The sequence below is a fragment of the Triticum dicoccoides genome, chromosome 4A (genome assembly GCF_002162155.2).
Source record: "Triticum dicoccoides isolate Atlit2015 ecotype Zavitan chromosome 4A, WEW_v2.0, whole genome shotgun sequence".
Lineage (NCBI taxonomy): Eukaryota > Viridiplantae > Streptophyta > Magnoliopsida > Poales > Poaceae > Triticum > Triticum dicoccoides.
The window spans coordinates 620270620-620280401 of record NC_041386.1 but is presented as its reverse complement, the minus strand read 5'-3'; the positions used below and the strand labels follow the sequence as shown (position 1 = coordinate 620280401).

At 48.9% G+C, this 9782-nt stretch overlaps 1 pseudogene; it reads right to left on the bottom strand.

Annotated features, from left to right (window-relative positions):
- Positions 1–9070, bottom strand: part of LOC119289412 — a 25692-nt pseudogene extending 16622 nt beyond the window's left edge.
- Between the last annotated feature and the right edge of the window lie 712 nt (positions 9071–9782).

Sequence of the window (9782 nt, the reverse complement as noted above, 5' to 3'; positions counted from 1 at the left end):
TCCTCCGCCACCACCTGTTGTTGTCGACCAGATGACAATTGACGGGACTGTCGAGGAGCCTGTACTGACCGGTCATGCTATAGAGGTGGTGGCGGCTCTTGCTACTGTTTAGGTTCGTGAGAACGAGGTTATGACGATGTGTCTGCGGAGTTGACAGATAGGGCTGAGGCTGATAGGGCGTCCAAGTGGGCGCGCAAAAAGGAAAAGATGCTTTGTTATCGTTGCGGCGACAAGGGCCACTTCATTGCGGAGTGTGTGGCTCTCTTATGTGATACCTGCGGTAAACTGGCACACGACTCTGGGGAGTGTCCGTTACTGCGAGATCAGGCACCGTCACTCATGATGTATGGAGTTTACTATGCTGAGCTAATTTTTTTCGAATCTCCGAATGAGCGAGAGGTTTCTGATGAGTCCACGAGTATGACCACGGGGATTGTCAAGGTCACCAAAGGGGAGGTGTCTGAGACACAGATCGTGCAGAGGCTCCGAGAGTTGGCCCCTGGGGATTTTCAGTGGAAAACAAAAGGAAAAAAAAATGGAAAAAAATGAAAAGAGGAAAAAGGAAAGAGAAATAGAAACAGAAAAAAATAACCAAAAAGTAAAAAAAAAAGTTAGATAAAAACAGTGGAATTTCATGAAAAATCAAATTTTATTTGGCTAATTCATCTGAATTTTCAAAAATCCGCCATTTCTGAGGCCTTTGATTTTATTGTACCATACGAAATCCAAAATCTTGCTCGAGATTGATGTACACCGGGATTTCCAAGTTGATACAACGGTGAGAGACATATATAAGTTGTTGAAAAAAAATTTCCTTTTGGTTTTTGCTTGACACCTGAACTCAGAACCACCAGAAAAATATGTTGTTGTCGACCAGATGACAGTTGACGGGACTGTCGAGGAGCCTGTACTGACCGGTCACGCTATGGAGGTGGTGAAGGCTCTTGCTACTGTTCAGGTTCCTGAGAACGAGGTTATGACCGATGTGTCTGCGGAGTTGACAGATAGGGCTGAGGCTGATAGGGCGTCCAAGTGGGCGCACAGAAAGGAAAAGATGCTTTGTTATCGCTGCGGCGACAAGGGTCACTTCATTGCGGAGTGTGTGGCTCTGTTATGTGATACCTGCGGTAAACTGGCACACGACTCTGGGGAGTGTCCGTTACTGCGAGATCAGGCACCGTCACTCATGATGTATGGAGTTTACTGTGCTGAGCTAAATTTTTTCAAATCTCCGAATGAGCGAGAGGTTTCTGATGAGTCCACGAGTATGACCACGGGGATTGTCAAGGTCACCAGAGGGGAGGTGTCTGAGACACAGATCGTGCAGAGGCTCCGAGAGTTGGCCCTTGGGGATTTCAAGTGGGACCTTGTCAGTCTCGCTGATAAGATGTTCAGAGTTGAGTTTCCTTCCGTGGAGGATTTGCAGAGGTTGTTGAGTTTTGGGATGTGTAAGGTGCCGGGAACGGATGGTATCCTTGAGTTTCAGGTATGGAAGCATGTTGAGCCTCAGGGCAAGCCGCTTACTCAGGCGTGGTTGTGATTTTCCGGGGCTCCCTCCAAGCCGTTGCAGGATGCTCGGGTTGTGGCCAGCATGGGCATTTTAGTGGGGAAGCCTGAGCGTGTGGACATGGAGTTCACCAGAGCTCACGGGATTGCTCGGGTTCTGGTTAGTATTTTGAACATTGAGTATGTGCCGGATGTGGTTAAGTGGGCTTATCGAGGCATGATTTATAATCTGGTTATTGAGTTTGAGGATGAGAGCCTTCTGCTTGTGCTGGCTCATGAGTCTGACATGGATATGCACGAGGGTGATGGCAACGCGGGAGCACAGGAGCCGCCGGTCGAGGACTCTGGACGACAGCTGTCCAAGGGGCCGAGGTCCGAGATCGCGACGACCGGGGATGGAGCAGCCCCACCCTCCTCGGTGCCTTCAACGACTCTGAGATTTGGGTCTTTCGAGCCCTCTTCTGCACCTCTGAGGCTGTGGAGTGATTGGGTCGAGTCTGAGGAGGCTTTTGAGCTCGAGTTGCCTGCTTTGGGGTTTGAGGGTGCTGTGGATACCATTCCTGGGGATCTTGGGGTTTCATCGATCTCGATCTGGGGGGAGGAGGAGGTGAGTCAGCAGGTGGCCACTCCCTCTCGTGCTCAGCACACGGTACCTCCTCAGGAGGTGACACAGCTTGTCGTGCCTGGCTTGTCGGGTGGAGCCCTGGGGCAGGCGGCCTCGGGTTGCTCTCCTACTGCTGAGGAAGGGGATTCGGGGCAGGTGGCTCCCGTGTCCTTTTCTTCGTTGGGAGGGGGTCTGGGGCAGGGGGCCTCGGATACCTCCTCTCACGTCGCGTCTACCTTTCGGTTGGTGGTGGCTCTGCCTTCGGGAGAGGGGTCAGGGCATGTGGCCTCGGAGCCTTCTCCTCCTATGGCGCCTGTGGGGTTGGCTTCTCTGGTGCTGGGTGGGGAGCGAGGGCATGCGGCCCTTGTACTGCCTCCACCACCCTCCCTGCCGGCCCCGTCCTGCGGGGCGCGCCAGGAGTCTGAGATCTTGGTGAGTGCCTGTCCACTCTCTGGCGAGGCTGTGGGTGAGCCCGTGCAGATGGATCGGCCAGCTGGTTGGGGTGAGGCAGGAGGCCGGACCCCGACCGCGATCTCTCGGGAGGAGGTCATTGCGTTTGGAGGAATTCAGGATCCGATGTCTGAGGGGCGCCGGGTGAGTGGCCGTCTCCAGGCATAGCCGGATGTGGACGACATTCAGCAGCGGTGCGCCATGAGGGCGGCCAAACTTCGTGACGTGGAGGTCACTACTGGTATGTCGGTCAATACTTCTAAATCCATTCTGCATTTTTCAAATGATGAGATTGTTGAAAATGCAAATCAATTAGGAGTTTCGCTTGGTAGTAATGACACTGAAATCTCTAATTCTGTTAATGATCTTCTGGATCTAGAGGCTGAGCGAGCCTTAGAGATGATTCGTAATATTGCGGCTGTTAAACCCATGAGTGATTCTGAGGTTGATGCGCTCGGGGTCAGGGTGCTCAACAATTTCTGTGCAGATCTTATGCAACCTATTACTGAGGCGGATGTAGAGGATGATTCTACTGAGATAGTTTTGGCTAGCCCCTCTGAGACTGGTTGTGAGGACCAGTTGCAGCGTCAAACTGTCCCCAAGCGCAAGTGGAAACGGAAGGTGTACCCGGTGTCCGCAGTGCGTAGGAGTGCTAGGATTCGTACGACAAAAAATTTCCATGATGAACTATGAAAGGAATCTTTTGGAATAGCAGAGGTCTAAAGGACTTGGCTAAAAGAAGGTTTCTTGCTGAGGCGTCTGTCGAGCATCGTTTAGATTTTATCGCTCTATCGGAGACGGGTAGAGATAACTTTGCGCCTCAATTTCTAAATACTTTATCGGGGGGTATAGATTTTGATTGGCATTGCTTGCCGCTGAGAGGGAGATCGGGTGGAATCTTACTCGGCGTTAGGTGTGAAGAGGTTGAGGTTCGCAGTGTGGTTATGGGTGACTTTGCAGTCAAGTTTCGGGTGCGGTCGAAGGAAGATGGGTTTAATTGGACTCTGGTTGCGATATATGGTGCTGCGCAGCCCGAGCTCAAGCCCGAGTTCATGGCTGATCTCGTTCGGATTTGTGGTTCCGAGCAGTTGCCTATCCTGGTGGGGGGTGATTTCAATATAATTAGAAGGCGTGAGGATAAGAACAATGATAACTTTGACCGCAGATGGTCGTTCATGTTCAATACTATCATTGAAAGTTTGGACCTGAGAGAAATTGAGCTCTCGGGTAGAAAATTTACCTGGGCTAACGCGCTGCCAAATCCGACATATGAGAAGTTGGATCAAGTGTTGGCCAGTGTCGATTGGGAACATAAGTTCCCTCTAGTAACAATCCAGGCCTTGTCCCGTCGTATTTCTGACCGCACGCCATTATTGGTGAACTCTGGTGAGCCCACCCACCTGGGGAACAAAAATGTGTTCTCCTTTGAGATGGCTTGGTTTGAACGAGAAGGCTTCCTTGATCTCGTGGCCAGAGAGTGGGCTAAGGATTCAGAAGGGAAGACTGCGCTTCAGCGCTGACAGAATAAGATTAGGCATTTGAGGAGTTTCCTGCGTGGGTGGGCTAAGCATCTTAGCGGGATTTATAAGGTCGAAAAGGAAAGGCTCCTTTCCCTTATTCAGTCCCTGGATGTAAAAGCAGAAACCATGATGCTATCGGCTGCGGAGCTTCATGCCAAGCTTGATGCAGAATTGAGGCTGAAAGAACTTCTTAGGGAAGAAGAGTTGAAGTGGGCGTTGCGGGCCAAGGTCTGGCGAGTAGTCCAGGGGGACGCGAACACTCAATTCTTTCACATGATCGCTAATGTAAGCATCGAAAGAAGAGGATCTTTCAACTTGAGCAAGATGAGGGTACAATTGTAGGACATGAAAACCTAAAATTGTACATTACCGAGTACTATAAGCAGCTGTTTGGCCCTCCAGAAGAGAACTGTGTGTCACTGGATGAGTCCAGGGTTAAGGATGTTCCTCAACTCACAGCGGTGGAGAATGATATTCTTGCGGCCCCTTTCTCCGAGAAAGAGGTGCTGGAGGCCATTTCGCAAATGAAAAATAACAAGGCGCCGGGCCCCGATGGATTTCCAGCGGAGTTTTATAAGAAATGCTGGCATATCATTTAAGGGGTTTTGTTGCCTTTGTTCAGTGATCTGTTTGCTGGACAACTTCATCTTTTTCAGCTCAATTTTGGAACGATCACCCTTCTTCCTAAGAAAACAGAGGCTGTGAGAATTGAGCAATTCAGGCCAATCTGTCTTCTTAATGTTAGTTTCAAAAATTTTACCAAGGTCGGGACCAATAGGCTCACACAGATCGCGCATGCTGTTGTGCAGCCTACCCAAACTGCTTTCATGCTGGACAGGAATATCCTTGAGGGGGTAGTGGTCCTTCATGAAACGCTCCATGAAATCAACACGAAAATGCTGGATGGGGTTGTTTTCAAAGTGGATTTCAAAAAAGCGTACGACAAAGTCAAATGGCCATTCCTTCAACAGGCCTTGCGTATGAAGGGTTTTGATGAGGCTTGGCGACGCCAGGTAGAATCCTTTACGCAAAAAGGAGTGTTGGAATTAAAGTAAATGATGCTATAGGGCATTATTTCCAGACACACAAAGGCCCGAGGCAAGGAGATCCAATGTCCCCTATTTTGTTCAACATTGTGGTTGACATGTTGGCAATTCTCATAGGTAGGGCAAAGGAGGCCGGTCAGGTGGGTGGCTTGGTGCCCAACCTAGTTGATGGGGGTGTGTCCATTCTGTAGTATGCTGATGATACAATCATCTTTATGGAGCATGACCTGGCAAAATCGAGAAATATAAAGCTGGTGTTATGCTTATTTGAACAATTGACCGGGTTAAAGATTAACTTTCATAAAAGCGAGTTGTTCTGCTTTGATAGAGCCAAGGAGGAACAAGAGGCTTATAGGCAATTGTTTGGATGTGAATTAGGGGCTTTACCTTTTACTTACCTAGGTATACCCATTCACCATCGTAAGCTAACGAACAAAGAGTGGAAATGCATCGAAGATCGGTTTGAAAAGAAAGTTAGTTCCTGGAAGGGCAAACTTATGTCATTTGGAGGCCGGTTAATTCTTATTAATTCGGTGCTTACGAGTATGCCGATGTTCCTACTATCTTTCTTTGAGGTTCCAGTGGGGGTTAGAAAAAGGCTGGACTTCTACCGATCAAGATTTTTTTGACAGAGTGATGAACTTAAGAGAAAGTATAGATTCGCCAAGTGGGATGTTATTTTTCGACCAAAGGACCAAGGGGTTTTGGGTATCGAGAATCTTGAGGTCAAGAACAGATGCCTGCTTAGTAAGTGGCTGTATAAGCTTTCAGTTTAGACTGACGCAACTTGGGCGCAGATTCTCCGCAACAAGTATCTGCATTCCAAAACTTTGTCACAGGTAACAGTGAGACCAACTGATTCGCCGTTTTGGAAGGGGCTTATGAGAGTTAAGGCAGCCTTCTTTAATAGAACAAAGTTTATTGTCGGTGATGGCAATGATACACGGTTCTGGGAGGATACTTGGCTGGGTGATACACCATTGGCACTACAGTACCCAACCCTGTATCGTATTGTCCAGCAACATGATGCGCTAGTGGCAACGATTATGCAGTCCATTCCCCTTAATATTCAGTTTCGGAGGGTGCTTGTTGGTGATAGATGGGAAGCTTGGCTTCATCTGGTGCGTAGACTGATGGAAGTCCAGCTAGCTCATCAGCCCGATCAGTTGTGTTGGAAACTTACTAGGTCTGGACAATTTAGTGTTAAGTCGATGTACATCGATGCTATTAACTCGACTGTCATTCCTAGTTCCAAACATGTTTGGAAAGTAAAAGTTCCTTTGAAAATTAAAGTGTTTATGTGGTTTGTCCATAAACAGGTTATTTTAACAAAGGACAACTTGGTTAAGCGCAATTGGACAGTATCTACTAGTTATAGTTTCTGTGATCAGGACGAGACCATTAAGCATCTCTTCTTTGAGTGTCTGTTGGCGAGAATTCTGTGGCTCACCGTGCAAATTGCCTTTAACATTACTCCTCCGAGTTCGGTCGGGTCGTTATTTGGAACGTGGCTGGATGGGATAGAGTCCGATACAGCTAGACATATTCGAGTAGGAGTTTGTGCGTTGTTATGGGCAATTTGGAACTGCAGAAATGATTTGGCTTTTAACAGAATAACTACTATTCATTTTTTGCAGGTTGTATTCCGTGCTACGGCGCTGATCCGCATGTGGTCCTTACTCACTCCGACGGAGGCCAGTGAGCGTTTGGTTACTGGATCTGTTCGGTGGGAGATGGTAGCGCGGGATATCTTCAACCGGTTTGGATGGTGGTCATGTAATAGGACAGGCAATTAGTTTTCCTATCTTTATTTTGCTAGTCGGTTGTGGCTTTATGGCCTTTTATTGTTTTGGCGTCGAGGCTCTATGTGAGCTCGCCTTTATTTTGTTTCAAGACTCTATGGCATTGTTGAATCTATTTTATTTATTTAAGTGGCCGTATGCATCGTTCTGATGCAGAGGTCGGGGAGTCCCCCTTTTCGAAAAAAAAACCTTGCACATCGCTGTATATGCCGTGGTAGGTCGGTGAAGTAACAAGAACAGCACCTACTTTCTTCCCATCCTTCTGGAGTTCCTTCAGTGGCGGCGTAACACCACAAGCAATGTCTCACATAGAACTGAGTACTATACACTTGGGCACATCACCGGGCAGGCAGCTTGGCTCGGCGCTTCAATGCCTCTTCTTCGGTGGCTCATCGCTGTTGCCCTTGTTGCTGCGACTGTGGCCGACAGCTTTTGCCCTTCGGTGTGGCTTAACCGCGTACGACGACGGTGCTCGGAAGGTTATGATCTGTGCTAGCAGGTCTGCTCCTAGTTCTTTCTTCATACGCAGCTTGGACGTCTTCCCCTGGGTTCAAGGGTGAACCGAGCTGCCGCCTGCCGGTGCGGCATCCTTCGAGCCGGATGAGAGGGCAGGGGCCCTTTGCAGTGGCAGTTCCAGAGGAGTGTCAGTGCTGTCTTAGAGTTTGGCTACGATCACGAAGCTTGCACGGTGATGCATCCTCTCAAGTCCGTAGCCTGTCCGGTTGGTGTAGGCCGTCCTGCAGGGTGTTGGCGGCAGCATGGCGTGTCTTGCTATCGCTGCTGCCTTTGAGTCTGTTTCGCTTTGCTCCCTGTATCAGCCGCTTGTTTCTCTTTTTGCTTTCCTTGTTAGTTGGTGATCTTGTAATCCTGACCGGTTGATGGCTTTGTTAATTCAAAGCCGGGCTCTCCTCGAGCCTTCGTTCTAAAAAAAAAGAATCAGGCCAGAGATCACTGAAATGTAACAGTTTAGAGGCACAACGATGTAGTCACCGGGGCAGCAGGTGGCCATCACCACGGCCTGGATTCCGCAGGTACGTACTCCCGTTGACCAGGAAGCACCTTTTAGAGGATCCAAACAGTTGAGCTGCCCTGTTCTGCGCATCCAAGATCACACCCTTAGGGTAGAAGAGGTCGTCGAGCTCAGGTAGCGCGGGCAAGTCGTGCGAAAACGTCTCCACACCAATAAGGTTCGACAGCAAAGGCGGAGCAGCTTTCCCTTGGTTGTGTCCAGGGAAGTGAAAGCAGGACATGTCTTCGGCTGCAGTTGATTCCAGTGCCTGAACCAGAGGGGCAAAACCATATTGGGAAGCTCCTGAAGGTTCAGCAAGTGTAGCCTCAGTTTCAGATATTCTTGGCTTGTTCCATGAAGTGTCACAATGTGCTATGACATGACATGTCCGCTGGGTGATTCCTGCGAGACTAAAGAAACTTTGGATTGGCACATGAGATGGAAGAAGGTGGAGATGAACATACACTTGACTCGTTAGCATGATCGATCAAAGATTGCAAAGTAGGTAATCTATGTTGTAATCACGAACAATGTCGGACAACGCAAACTAGAAAGCATCTTCAGTTAAGCAGTGTCCTAAAAAAAAGTAACACATCCATCAGTAGGAGCACACTAGAACAGAGCCGACCACCTCCCACGCGGTCATGCTCAAGCGGTGCGGGCTTGCGGCCAACCTTCGCCTCCCATCCCCGTTCGTCGCGCCTCGAAGGCCCGCCCTCTCCCAAGCCCCGTAAGCGCATCGAGCCCCTCGTGCCCCACTGTGGCAGCACGTCGTCGCCGGCTGCACCGGCCACCGGTGGAGCGTCGTGCCGGAGCAGCCGTCCGCTAGCGCGTCCCGTAGTTCATGGATGCACTGTTCCCTGATAGATGTAGTGCCTGGCGGATGCAGTGAATGTCACGAGGAAAAACTAGTGTTGTGTTGGCCAGCCGGACTATAGCAAGCAATTCGACGAACAGGTTGTGTGCACTGGAGTAGAAGGCGATGAGACTAACACCATTGCGGATCGAGTAAGGCGAGGAGGAGGTGCAGGAGAGGAGGTTACCGTGCGTAGAGAGCGAGGCGCGCGCGGTGAGCGTAGAACGGGAGGAGGTGGTGGTGTGCTGCTGCTGCTGGGAGGAAGAAGCATGGCCGACTGTCTAGTCGTGGTCGAACTCGAAGCAGAGTGATGTGCAGAGGGGGAGGAGGGTAATCTGATGTAGTGTATACGGGCCGTCCCACTTACGGCCCAAATTTGAGTTGGTTTTGCCGCACCGATAAGAAGCGGACGCGCGTGACGCCCGTCCTTGTTCTCTTCATGGCCTGCCTCCCCTCCTCACTCGTTTCCCACTTCTCGCTGCCCTAGCCGCCGCCGTCCATTCCCGGTCGTACGACACCGCCCAGGCACGGCCGCCGCATCCAACAACTTCCCCACCATGGATTTTTCTAGCTGGCTTTGAAAGAACAATAGACAGTTACACCTCTTACATATAAAACAATTAAGACAAAATGTTCGCGAACTTAAAAAATGTTTTCTGGTATTATTGTTTTTTTGAAAAATATGTTCTTAAATTATAAAATGTTCTGGAGTACATATGTGCTCATTTAAAAAACAAATCTCACAATTTGAAAGATGTTCTCTAATTACCAATATTCTAGAATACAATAAAATGTTCTCCAAATCAAGTAATTAAATGCATTTAATTAACAATCATGAATTAAAAGTGCACAATTTTTTTAGAATTTGAGAACCTTTTTTTGAAAATAAAAGGAAACAAAAAAGTAAAGAAAATGGGAAAATAAGAAGAAAAAGGTAAACTTGGGTAGAGAAAAGAAAGAGAAAGTAAGACAATTCTAGAGGGTTCCTA